Here is a 13,007-nt window from a genome sequence, read left to right on the forward strand (position 1 = left end):
TGCATGGATAACTTGGATCAGAACATAGTTGACCCATCACTTGGAAAGCTTGCTCAGGGCACTTGGGTGTCATGAAAGGCATATGTACCTCCAGGAATCAACTGGATCTAGAAGGGCACTGAAGTGAAAAGAATGTAACCTCATCCAGAAAAATCAAGACATCAATCCGCATATAGAAGTCACGAAACAGATTCCTGCTTTTTCTAAACTCCATTTCAGTTAACTGAGCTCAAGCCCCAGTTCAGGGTTCCACTCCTTTATTTCAAAAATAACTGGTAACCTCATCCAACAATTAGAAGCATGAGTGACAAAACAGGGCACAGGAAATTCAATATTGCACGTGTTATGAGGTTTGATAGTTTCTCCATCATCTTCTTCTTGAAGTGGACATTCAGACAGTGTAATTCTCACAATGTGATGCTTACTTCCCAACTTGGATTAGTCAATCCAGAACAGTAACAAAGTTGATGATATAAACCTTAATAAAAAATAATAAAAAATCAGCTGTCTCACTTAGTTTCAACATAGGTCATTCATCAGAGTAAACAAGGTTGTCTCTGGTCATATCAAGTTGCATCGAAGTGCTACCCGCTAGTCCTCAGGTCTTAACATCCAATGCCTTATTCTCCCACAATAATAAGGCTGACAGTACTATTTTAATGTGGGGCAAGTTAAAGAAAGCAAAGGCTAGGGGAGGGAGAGGGTGCCATTTTTTTTAATCCCATTTATATCCCGCCCTTCTCCGAAGACTCAGGGCAGCTTACAATCTAAGAAGCACAAATCAATGTGCTTAGCAATAGCCTTCATTCTATATATATGCCTGCTTATTAGGGCTTCCCCCCCCCAAGCGGCATTATTACAAAGTCAGCTTATTGCCCCCAACAATCTGGGTCCTCATTTTACCTACCTCGGAAGGATGGAAGGCTGAGTCATTTTGCCTATTCCATTCCCATTCCTTGCTTCCAGAGATTACTATTGGGTGCCGCTACCAAGAGGCCTAACTGGAGTCATCCTCATTGTAGTTCTCTTGCAGCCATAGTTGAGGAGGAGAGTATACTTATTACTGATAGTTCTCTCATAAAATCTCTCATAAAATGAATCTTAACCCCTCCAATTTTTTTTGAATGTAGCTTTTACCATGCATGGCTAAACATATCACATGCATTTCATCTTAAACCTACTGGAATTTAGAAAAACAATAAAAATATTTCAACAAGCTTTTGAAATAGAGACAAATCCTCCTGGTATACTGTTACTAATTACTGTTGTATTGTTCCTCAGTTTTGAGTTAGGGTTCTATTTTTCATTGCTTTAATTATTTTAGTATTGCATTATCTTACACTGTTAACCTTGTTTAAGTGTATTAGGACTATGCAAGAGTGTATGTGTATTAGGCTTGTACACATGTGTAATATAAGCCACTTAGAGTCACTTCCATTAGCAGTAGCATATAAACCTACTAAAATGAATACCTTATAACAATACACAAGTACAGAACTATTGATGCAAAAGTATCTCAGTCAATTTTCATTATATAAAGTTCCTCTAAATCAAAAATTCTATGATTATTAGGCTCAAAGTAGTAAGGATTCATTAACTTTAAAGCAATTTCACATGGATCTTTGAAAACAGTTTTCTTTTTTGTCTTTTAAGTGACTAGATTCCAGCCATCCTTGGGAGAATTTATTCCAAAGAATCAGCACTTTTAACTGTGACATGATTATTCTAGTAATTAGTGGGGAACCTAGCTTAGGCAAGCATCTTATTCAGACAGGTCTTTGCAACTGAACAGCATTTATTAAACCTTTGGGTTACTGTGTAAGGACTGCACCTTAAGACATGGTTACACTGATACCCCACATATGACAAGGCAGTTAAAACATGACATTCAAGTGCCACAAACTTCAATGGTTAAGCAGCTAGGTACTACAGTACACCATACCTGTCTAGGAATCTTGCTCATATCCTTGGGCCTCCAAAAATTAAATTCATTCAGTAACATACAAGATTAAATTTTGGATTATTTGAAGAGTTACAATAAGTATGCTTTTATTAATATGGACTTAAATGAACATATTTCAGCAGGTGAGTTCCTTTTTCTCAGTTGGATCAAATTATCATTCTGCTAGTGAATGGCACTGTGGAAATACTATACATAGTAGGAAGGAAGTGCTATGATTTTACATACAGTAGTTGCTCCTATACAATGTACAGGGTCTTTCTTGTATTTAGTCTTTCATGATCTTCCACCACTTACATTCCACCTATTGACTTTTATCATGCTTAATTCTCTTGAAAATTGACTTTAGTCAGTTAACAATCTTGTAAAGCAAGCCTTCAACTGTCTTTTCAACACAATGACTGATACTAAGATCCCAAGCATTTGATTGCTTGACTCATTTTGGAATTTTAGAAATATGTTGGTGATGGTCTTACAATATAGTTTCCTGGAACAGGAACATGACGCCCTAAGAAACATAATGAGAAAGCACTGATTTACCAAAAAGTCACCCTCTAGCTTTTGAGGAAAGATCAGAGTACTTCAAATAAGGCACTGGGCTACAGCACCTTCCATTTTTAATTTCTAACCTTGTATATGGGTCCACAACTGTTCTTCAAAATAAAGTTCACATAAGGATACTGCTTTGCAGCAGCTAGGCTCCCCATTTTAATACTGTAAGCCATTTTAAAATCAGGGCAAGTAATTTGTCACTGAATGAGAAAAATCTCTGCAGGCACAATGGCACCTTATGAAGCACTAGCCAACCTACACAGAAATTCTTCAGGGACTCACAGAATTCCCAATTCCATTTGCTTCTACAGTTAAAATGTTCTTAATAAGCAAGTCCTGCTAAATAGTTGGCAGTCTAAATCTCATCATGATTTGGGGAAGGGGGGAGCTTTTTCACAATAGCATTCAGACCTTGAATCGACCCAGATTTTCCATGCTCAAAATGATCTTGAACTGTGATGTCACACAGATACCATAAGGAGGAAACTCTTATTTACCGCTAACGTTTAAAGAATCAAACCAGCGTTTGCTTAAGTGTTGTTGTTGGTTTTTTTTGCCTCCCCACTTTGCTATTGTTCTGGAGAACTGGCTGGTCACCGTAAATTGCATGAACGAAAATAACAATATGCATATTGGGACATATTTTCATCCCTGTCGAATGAACAAGGAATGCATCGTCGAAACTTCCAAGTTTGTGAGGTAAACCAGCGGCACCTAGCGAACAACATGGCGACGCGAGTTGCGTAGAAAAGGTTACAAGCCTGAGAAGACGAAGCCTCCATCTTGCGCCTTCTCATTCTTGTAATTTTCCACTCCAGCTGCCTGCCTCTCGCTCTCTCTTTCTGCGTCGCAACGCGCCACCCTCCTCGTTCCGCCCGCTCCTGCTTCTTGACTAATTCCCGGATTCAGAAAAACCTTCTTCCCAGGGTCCTCCACTAGCCAAGGAGGCGGAGCTTATTCACTTGGGCGCGCGAGAGTACTGAGTTGGGGGAGGGGAGGGGAAAGGAACATTTTTTTCCCGCGCTCTTAACCAGAATCCACGTGGTTTTAGATGGACACGCCGCGTTTCACTCCCCTTATAAGGAGAAACCAGGGGAGGCACACGATTGGCTTGTTTAAATGAGCAGGAGGCTTAGCAACAGGCTTGTTATTGGCTGTTAGGAAAAAAGCTGTACTGTGGAAGAAATGGAGGGAATGGGAATGAGGCCATGGGGGAGGGAAAGGAATATTGGGCGACGGTTTCCGTGGTAACCGGAAAGTGGGTATCCCCTCTCGAAAACGATGGGGTGAGGTATTTCAGGACGAAGTGGATATTTAGGGTGGGGAAATTGTTTCAGAATATTTCTTTAAAATTAGCTGCTCCCCGTATGGCCACATAATAGGAAAAATAAAGCTTCAAAAAGCATAACACCTGGATGTATTAATATTTCGTGTATATACAAGATTCTCTTTATTAAACATAGCACTTAAAAATACAGTAGGCTGCCCATCAAATTCTGTGCAGTTCAGACCCTGTTAAAACCTTTTGTCCTTTGTTAGGTGAAAGTTCTAAATGTTATTTTTCATGAATTAAACAAAACGTGGCAAAAAGTTGATTTTATGTGGGCCAGGAAGCTGAACAGGGAAATCCAAAAACTAAAAAAAAAAACCAATCACAAACCACGTATACAAAGGGGTTCTGGGATTATTTGTAAATGTTAAAACTATGTAACTCCATGTAAAGCTGAGCAGGTTTAAGATACTGAGGAACTCCTTCAAACTGAGCAAGTTGCATTGGCCATCTCAAAATTATACCAAAGGACTGGGCAATCAGCCCACAAATGGCCTTGAGGGCCACAGTTTACCCACCCTTACTACAATCCACAGCTTTACAGATACCAGGGAGTGGGTTTACACATCATGTTAAGCCTGAAAAAACAAGCCACATTATGACTATGTGAATGCAGTTTCTGTGGCTTGTAAATTGAATTATAAGAATAGAAAATTAGACATGACTAGACTAGACTAGCAGAGTTGGAAGGGACCTTGGAGGTCTTCTACTCCAACATGTTCAAGTGACTCTTCACAGTAAAAATTATGTCATCTGAATCTAAACTGCTAGGTCATGGCAATTAAGAAATGCTTTCATCAAGCTTATATCCATGGTTTGCTTTATGTGAAGCCCAATTCTTATCCAAACCATTATTGGCTGTATATCAAGATTGAAGAACTAAATTTAGTCAAAGTTGGATTAGGCCCCCCACTGAACTGTCAGGCAAATTTCATCAGAGGATCTTCATTTATATCAATCTATGATATTATTTAACACCAAACAATCATTTTTTCATGGAGAAGGGCCAAGAGAAACATTTTTCCTCATGATCTTCTCCATACAGAAATCTCCTTTATCAGGCTTATAACTTTGAATGGCAGATATGAAAGAGCAAAACCAGTTCAGCCAGGACCTCCTTGATGTCATGACCGCTTCTACCAACTTGGTTTGGTTAGTTCCTTCCCCAAATTGTTAAAATTTGCACTGAGGGAAGTGGCCTAGCCACTTGTTGCCTAATATGATCTAGAATTGGATAATTTGTTATGATTGGACTGTGAATGGTCGTGTGTCTTGATGGTAGTTGACGGTCTTTTGAATCAAAAGCAACATACTTAAATACCAACCGCTAAGTGGTGGTTAGGAGTAGGCTATTGTATTTCTGGTAGGATTTATGAACTTTCTTAATGGCTTTGATCAGAAACCTGTGACTTGCCTGATCCAACCCAGGTCTTTTACTATACCTTGTATTTCATCTGCTGAGGATGGGGAGGCAATATAAGGAATTGGTAAAGTAGACTCAATCCTTCTGGCACTCCTGGAAGAGCATTAGCAGGGTTGGTGAAACAGGGAAATTGTTTGGGCAGAGTGTAGGTCTTTTTGAAGGGCCCCAAAACTGAACAAAGCCAGAGGGCTGAGCTGACAGGAAAGAAACTCTCCTTTCTTTTTTTTTAAAATAACAGTACATTAATATATTGAATTCTTCAAATTTATCCCAAATAATCTGGCAACCATATGTTAAATGTTCTACTATAGTAGTTACTCCTAAAATATTTTAGAAGGAAATCTAGTATAAATATTTTACAGTAACTTACATTAGCATTATCCCAATCAATCAGGTCAAATTCCAGTTAAGAGGCAGTAATGAAACTGGATAGAAGAGAAGGCTTCAAATATTAGAAAATATATTGCATTGTAAAGTTTTTGTAGCAATATTTATGAAAGTTCAGGCAGAATAATAAACTCTTAAAGTACAAAGTTTCAAGTCTGTATCTCAGAAAAAGATAAAGTTGCCCTAGTGTCAAGCTCAACTTCACAGTTATCTAGGAGTCTGCCTACTCCATGAAGTTGTCAATTAGGGAGAAAACTTGTATGGAATGACTACAAAGGCAGGTAAAAGGATACAAGCAGCACAAGGTATCTCTTTGGCATGAAAGTGTTGTGTCCGGTCGGTTGGCGAGTGAACACGCGGAGACACAGTGCTGTTAACTAGTTTATTCAGGTACACGTGGCCGCACTGGCTCTACCTGCCCCGTTGCTGGTATTTATATGCCTGGCGTGCCTGGCACTGTCCAACCCGCAGGCTCAGGATTCCCGCGCTGCCCCTGGTCACCCAACCCGGTGTCTGGGAATTCCCGCCGCACGGCTGGGCCAATCAGGTGGCCCCCCAATTAGAACTGTTATTGTCTTATGTAATCCTTTAAGTAAGCTGGGGCCTTGTGCACCCTGGTAGGGTATCTCCCCATTGGTCTGGCTGGCTCAGCCCCCCCTTCCTGGGTTGGTTCGGACGCCCCTGACTGGTCTCTGCCCTGATCCAGCCCCGTTGGCAGTAAGGATTCCGTGTGCTCCCCTTCCCCCCGTTGGTGTTGGCCTCAGGTGTCCCTGGCTCGGTTGTGACATCCCTGACTCCCCCCGTTCCAGACGTCCTGGACATGGGTCCTGTGTTGGCCTGGTGTGGGGTGAATGGGAGTGTGGCTATTCCCCCGTGAGCGGTGTTGGGTGGATGCTGGGTCTGCTTCTGTGAGGTGTTTTCTGGGGCCCTTTTCCTTAGTTGGTCTATGTGTCTCCTGACCTGGCGTTCCCCTTCCCCCTCAATGATGTAAGAAAGCGGACCTAGCTTGTCCACCACTACCCCCGGCAACCACTTGTACCCTTGACTGTAGTTCCTGGCCCACACTAAGTCCCCTATGTCCAGAGTCCGGGCTGTGCATTCTTGTTCCATCTCTGCTGTTGTCTTGTCGGGATGGAGCCTGTCAAGTTTGGTCGTGAGCTTCTTGCCCCACCTCATTTCTGCCGGACTCTTTCCAGTAGCTGTGCACGGGGTGGTGTGTTGTGCCAGTAGGAACTGAGCCAGTCTCTGGGGCCAATCACCAGTGATGATTCGGTGTAGTGCGTCTTTTGTGGTCCTTATGATCCTTTCTGCTAAGCCGTTGCTGGATGGGTGGAAGGGAGCCGACGTCGCGTGCCTAATCCAATTGGCCTTGAGGAAGTCCTGAAATTCATTGGATGTGAATTGGGGCCCATTGTCAGACACAATCACGTCAGGTAACCCATGGGTGGCAAAGAGTCCCCTCAGAACCTGTATGGTTTTTGCTGATGTTGTGTTTTTGACTGGTACTACCTCTAACCACCGGGAGTAGCTGTCTACCACTATTAGGAATGTTTTTCCCTGAAAGGGCCCAGCGTAGTCGATATGTATGCGTGACCATGGGTTGTGTGTGGCCTCCCACTTATGGACCGGTGCATGGGCTTGTTCTGGCCTAGACCTCTGGCAAAGATAACACCCTGCTACCCTCTCTTCAATGGCCTTGTCTAGCCCTGGCCACCAAAGGTGACTTCTGGCTAGGGCTTTCATGCGTACTATCCCCTGGTGTCCCTCATGTAAGTCACTGATAACTCTTCCCCTTAGCTCCTCCGGGATTATTACCCTGCTCCCCCACAAGAGACACCCTCAGTGAGTTGATATTTCGTCCCTCCTCCTTAGGTAAGCTTGAAACTGTGGTTCCTGGCTCCCTTGGTTCCACCCACCTAGGACCCATGTCGCCACCCTGCTTAATACTGGGTCCTTACTGGTGGCCATGGCGATGTCTTTGGCCGTCACTGGGCATTCTGGTAGCTCTTCTATTGTTAGGATCTGGCTAGCTGGGGCTGGGTCAGTGTCAGTGTCTGGTAGTGGTAATCTGCTTAGTGCGTCCGCGTGGCCCATGTCCTTCCCCGGTCTGTATTGTAAGGAAAATGTGTATGCTGACAGGAATATGGACCACCTCAGCATTCTTGGTGACATTATTTGCGGGGTTTGTTTGTCTGTGGTGAATAGTCCTAGTAGGGGTTTGTGGTCAGTGAGTATTGTGAATTCCCTACCGTATAGGTAATCGTGGAATTTCCTTACTCCTGCCACTATTGCTAGTGCCTCCCGATCTATTTGGGCATAGTTGCGCTCAGCCTTGGTTAGTGTTCTAGAATAATATGCAATGGGCCTTTGATGCCCGTTGCCATCCCAATGGCTGATCACTGCTCCTACCCCATATGGTGAAGCATCGCATGCTAAACAGATTGGCTTCCCCTCAATGAAGTGTGTCACCGTGGGTTTGCTGGCCAGTATGTCCTTAAGGGTTTGGAAGCTTTTTTTGTGCTGTTCCTGCCAGTGCCATGGTGTTTTGTTGTCCAAAAGCCTGTGTAGTGGTTCAGCTATGGCGGCCTTAAGGGGGATGAATGTGTGGTAAAAGTTTATCAGGCCTAAGAATGCCTGTAGTTCTGCCTTGTTTTTTGGTTCTGGGGCTGCCTTGATTGCTTTTATCTTCCCTTCTGTAGGATGTATGCCCTGTGCATCTATCCTGTATCCCAAAAATTCAGTGGAAGCTACTCCTATGGAGCACTTCCCCCTCTTTAATTTGAGCCCAGCCTTCCTAAACCTTTCTAGGGGACCCTTTCTAACCTTTCAGCTAGTGCCCCATTTTTTCCTGCAATAAGCACATCATCAAAATAGGGGCACACCCCAGGTATACCTTTCAGTGTCTTGTCCATCACTTCTTGGAAGATACCTGGGGCTGTAGCTATCCCAAATTGCAGCCTGTGGACTCGGAACGCCCCCTTGTGGGTAACAATCGTCTGAGCATCTGCCGCTTCCCTGGTGACTGTGAGTTGCAAATACGCCTGCGCCAAATCGAGTTTAGCAAAGATGGCGCCGTCCTGTATGGTAGCGAGGACTTGCTTCACCGTTGGAACCGGGTAAGCATGCTCCTTTAATCCGCGGTTTAGCGTGGCTTTATAGTCCGCGCAAATTCTCACATCCCCGTTGGATTTAAGGGGGGTGACGATAGGCGTTTCCCAGGGCCCCCCATCTACTGGTTCTAGCACCCCCTGGCCTACTAGTTTGTCTAACTCAGTTTCTATTTTTTGCTTGAGTGCGAATGGCACTCGCCTGGCCTTAATTTGGATGGGCTGTACTGTGGGGTCTAGTTTAAAACTGATCGGTGGCCCTTTGTACTTCCCTAAGGTGCCATCGAAAACGTCCACGTATCTGTCGCAGACGGCCTGCAGGGTTTTTTTTTGGATGGAGTTTATTCCCCCAACCCATATGCCTAGCGGCTCAAACCAGTTGAGGCCGATTAGGCTGGTCCTCCGGCCCTCGGTAACTAGGAGTTCGAGGGGTCCCTTGAACCCCTTGAAGCGGACGTCTATTTTGATAGACCCGCAAACTTTGATGGGTGATTTTTGGAAGTCTGCCAGTTGTATGTGTGATTGTTTGATGGGGACCCGGTGACCGCTGTTGGCCTCAATGCGAGCCAGTGTCTCTCTGGAGATTATGGATACTGCTGCTCCTGAATCTACTTCCATTTTGCAGGGGGTGTCCTGTAAATGGACCTCGACTTGTAGTTTGGGCCTAATCACTTGGTTGATGGCCCCTGCCCCCCCCGGTGCTGTGTGTGTGTGCGTGGCCTAAGGGGCCCTTTGCCACCGTTTCGGGGGGTTACCTTACCTGCGGCCCAGGCGTCGATGTCGTTCAGGTTGTCCCTCGGCCTGCTCCTGCAGATGCTCTGAATGTGGCCGGTTTTTCCACAATTCCTGCATTTGGCGTTCCTAAACTGGCAACTTGCGTGGGGATGGTTGCCACCGCAGCTTCCGCACTTGGGTTCTGAGTCCCTGTGCCTGTTCGGGCCTTCCCTCGGTGGTCTTGCTGGCGGGGGAGGTGGCCTCCTGTTCCGGTCGCAGTCGTCCGCCCGCTGGGGTTTCACTGTGGCTTTACCGAACCGTCGGGTGACTTCGTTGATGTCCGTCTCCCATGGGTAGTCCTCCACCCCACCGTCCACAAGGCACTCTTGGTGGATGGATCCGGTCGCGCCATTGCTATTATGGGGGGGGGTCGCGTTGCCCGGTGCTCTCGTAGGTGAGCAGCTCATTGAGGACTTCTTGTAAGTTCCCCGTGGGCTTGGATATGATTCTGTTCTGGAGTTGTTCGTCGCGTAAGCCCCGAACCAGTCGGTCTCGAATGCGCACCTCCAGGTTATCATACTTGCAGCGGAGTGCGGCTTCTCTCACTGCTGCCACAAACTGTGTTATTGATTGCCCCGGTTTCTGGTTCTGTTTTTCGAAGATCCTCCTCCAGAATAGTTCGGATCTTTTCGGGGTGAAATGTTCGCGCAGTTTCCCCAGGAGTTCGGCATATGAGATGCTGGCTACCGCTGCTGGCTGGCATAATCCCACGGCGACCCGGTAGACCGGCGTCCCGCTAATCGTTAGCAACGTGGCGGCTTTCTTCCGATCGTCCGTGATTCCGTTCACCAGCATGTCCCCCTCGACCTGTCCCACATATTCTTCCCAGTCCTCTGGGTACTGGGGGTCGAATTCCCGGATTGAGCCGACTTGCGCCATTCTCTCCCGCTGGGTTCGGGGTTTCCGCTACTGACGTCTCTTTGAATTTCCCGCTCCGCGTCTGCTCGTCTTGCGCTTCTGTCTCTGCCGCTGCCGATCCCACCTTCGTCGCCACTGTTGTGTCCGGTCGGTTGGCGAGTGAACACGTGGAGACACAGTGCTGTTAACTAGTTTATTCAGGTACACGTGGCCGAACTGGCTCTACCTGCCCCGTTGCTGGTATTTATATGCCCGGCGTGCCCGGCGCTGTCCAACCCGCAGGCTCAGGATTCCCGCGCTGCCCCTGGTCACCCAACCCGGTGTCCGGGAATTCCCGCCGCGCGGCTGGGCCAATCAGGTGGCCGGACAGGTGTGTACCTTACAGAAAGTCCACTAATAGCACTTCTTTTTTTATTGAAAAGTTTTAACATACAGTTTATCTTTAACAATCCCCCCTCCCTTCTCCCTCCCCCCCTACCTCTCCCCCCTCCCCCCCTCCCCCCCCCGACTTCCCAGAGCTAAATACAAGGTATATATAAAAAAAACCAATCATAAACAACCATATACTAACAACCATAACCTCTAAAATCCATCACTCTCTAGCTTATATAGGATAGGACAAACCTTAGTAATATTAAATATATATAGAAAAACTAAAATAGAGAAAGAAAAGAAAGAAAGAAGACTTATTCAAATGCTACATGAAACTTCTTAACCCTATACTTATTCTGGACAAACTCAATCCATTTTCTCCATTCCATAATATAACGTTCTTGCGAGTGATCTTTCAAATAAGCCGAAATCTTCGCCATTTCTGCCAGGTCGGAAACCTTTAAAGTCCACTCTTCTATGGTCGGCAGTTCCTCTTTCTTCCAATACTGACCTATCAAAAGTCTTGCTGCCGTAATTAAATTTAACATCAGCTTAGTGTCCACAACCGTAACATCCGTGATTATTCCCAACAAGAAGAGTTGCGGACAAAACTTTATCCTTTGCTTAAAAATCTTCTGCATATTCCACCAAATTTTTATCCAAAAAGCCTTAATCTTTTTACAAGTCCACCATACATGAAAATATGTTGCATCTTCATCTCCACATCTCCAGCATTTTGGCTGATAGTTCGGATACATACTTGCAAGCTTTTTAGGATCTAGATGCCATCTATAAAACATTTTATAAAAGTTCTCTCTTAAATTTTGAGCTTGTGTAAATTTTACGTTCCTCACCCAAATCTTTTCCCACGTGTCCATTGTGATAACTTCCTGGATGTTTTGGGCCCATTTTATCATACAATCCTTAACAAGTTCTGTTTCTGAATCAATCTCTATCAACGCAAGATATATCCGTTTAATATGTGCTGGTCCCTGATTTCTAATTTGCTTTATCAGATTTTCATCAGTCATTGTAAAACCATTTTTCTGATCTTCTTTCCACCTGGCCCGTAGCTGAGTATATTGAAACCAATTTTGAACAATCTTCTCATCTCGCAAGAAACTATATGGCTTCAAACACCAATCATTTCTTTCCAAGCTTAGGATCTCCTTGTACGTAGTCACATCATGTTTGAAACCAGCATGTATATTTTCTATTGCGTGTTTTGGAATTGCCCACAATGGTATCTTACAATCTAACTTATGTCTATACTTCTTCCAAACTCTCAGCAATGCCTGTCTTAAAATATGCACTCTAAACACATTATCTACCTTCTTATCATACAACAAATATGCATGCCAGCCAAACAGCAAATCGTGGCCCTCAAGATTTAATAATCTCTCTTGTGTCAAATTAATCCAATCACTTATACCTGATAACGCAGCAGCTTCATAATATAATTTAAAGTTAGGCATCTTGAGACCACCTCTTTCACGAGTATCCTGCATAATCTTAAGTTTAACTCGTGGCCTTTTCCCTGCCCAAACAAATTTGTTGATACCTCTCTGCCATTCCTCCAAATTAGAATCTTTCTTAAGAACCGGTATCATTTGAAATAAAAATAAAAATTTAGGCAGGACATTCATTTTTACTGCTGCGATTCGCCCCAACAAAGACAATTGCAGTTTTTCCCAACTCTCCATTTCTTTTTGGATTTTTCCCCATAATTTTTCATAGTTATTTTTATATAATTTTGTTTTAGAGGGCGACAAAAACACCCCCAAATATTTAACCCTTTTGACAATCTCAAATCCAGTTAACCCTTCTAAAAGGGCCTTTTGCGATGCTGTCATATTTTTAGCCAAAATTTTAGTTTTTTGTACATTAACTTTAAATCCAGAAACCTTCCCATATTGCATTATTATCTCTATCAGGTCCACAACAGAGCTCTCCGGCTGGGTCACTGTAACAACCAGATCGTCTGCGAACGCTCTCAATCTATAATCCTGGTCTCTAATCTGTATACCCTTAATTCTTTCCAAATTTCGTATTTTTACCAATACAGTAATATCTCCAATGTTAACACAAATAACAAGGGCGATAACGGATACCCTTGCCTTGTGCCCTTCTCAATATTACATACTTCTGTCAGGCTATTATTAACTATTATTCAGGCTGTTTGTTTTTGATATAATGCCCTAATTGGTTGCAAAAATTTATCCCCAAAATTCATTTTATCTAAAA

At 44.1% G+C, this 13,007-nt stretch overlaps 1 long non-coding RNA gene across 1 annotated transcript; it reads right to left on the reverse strand.

The window, feature by feature from the left end:
- Positions 1 to 218: 218 nt before the first annotated feature.
- Positions 219 to 2,329, reverse strand: LOC310633938. Its single transcript, XR_014491120.1, has 3 exons — positions 1,943 to 2,329; positions 908 to 1,026; positions 219 to 478 (listed from the first exon to the last, which is right to left on the reverse strand). It is a non-coding gene; the product is annotated as an uncharacterized lncRNA (long non-coding RNA).
- Between the last annotated feature and the right edge of the window lie 10,678 nt (positions 2,330 to 13,007).

Source organism: Vipera ursinii (assembly GCF_947247035.1).
Source record: "Vipera ursinii genome assembly, chromosome: 2".
NCBI classification, from domain to species: domain Eukaryota; kingdom Metazoa; phylum Chordata; class Lepidosauria; order Squamata; family Viperidae; genus Vipera; species Vipera ursinii.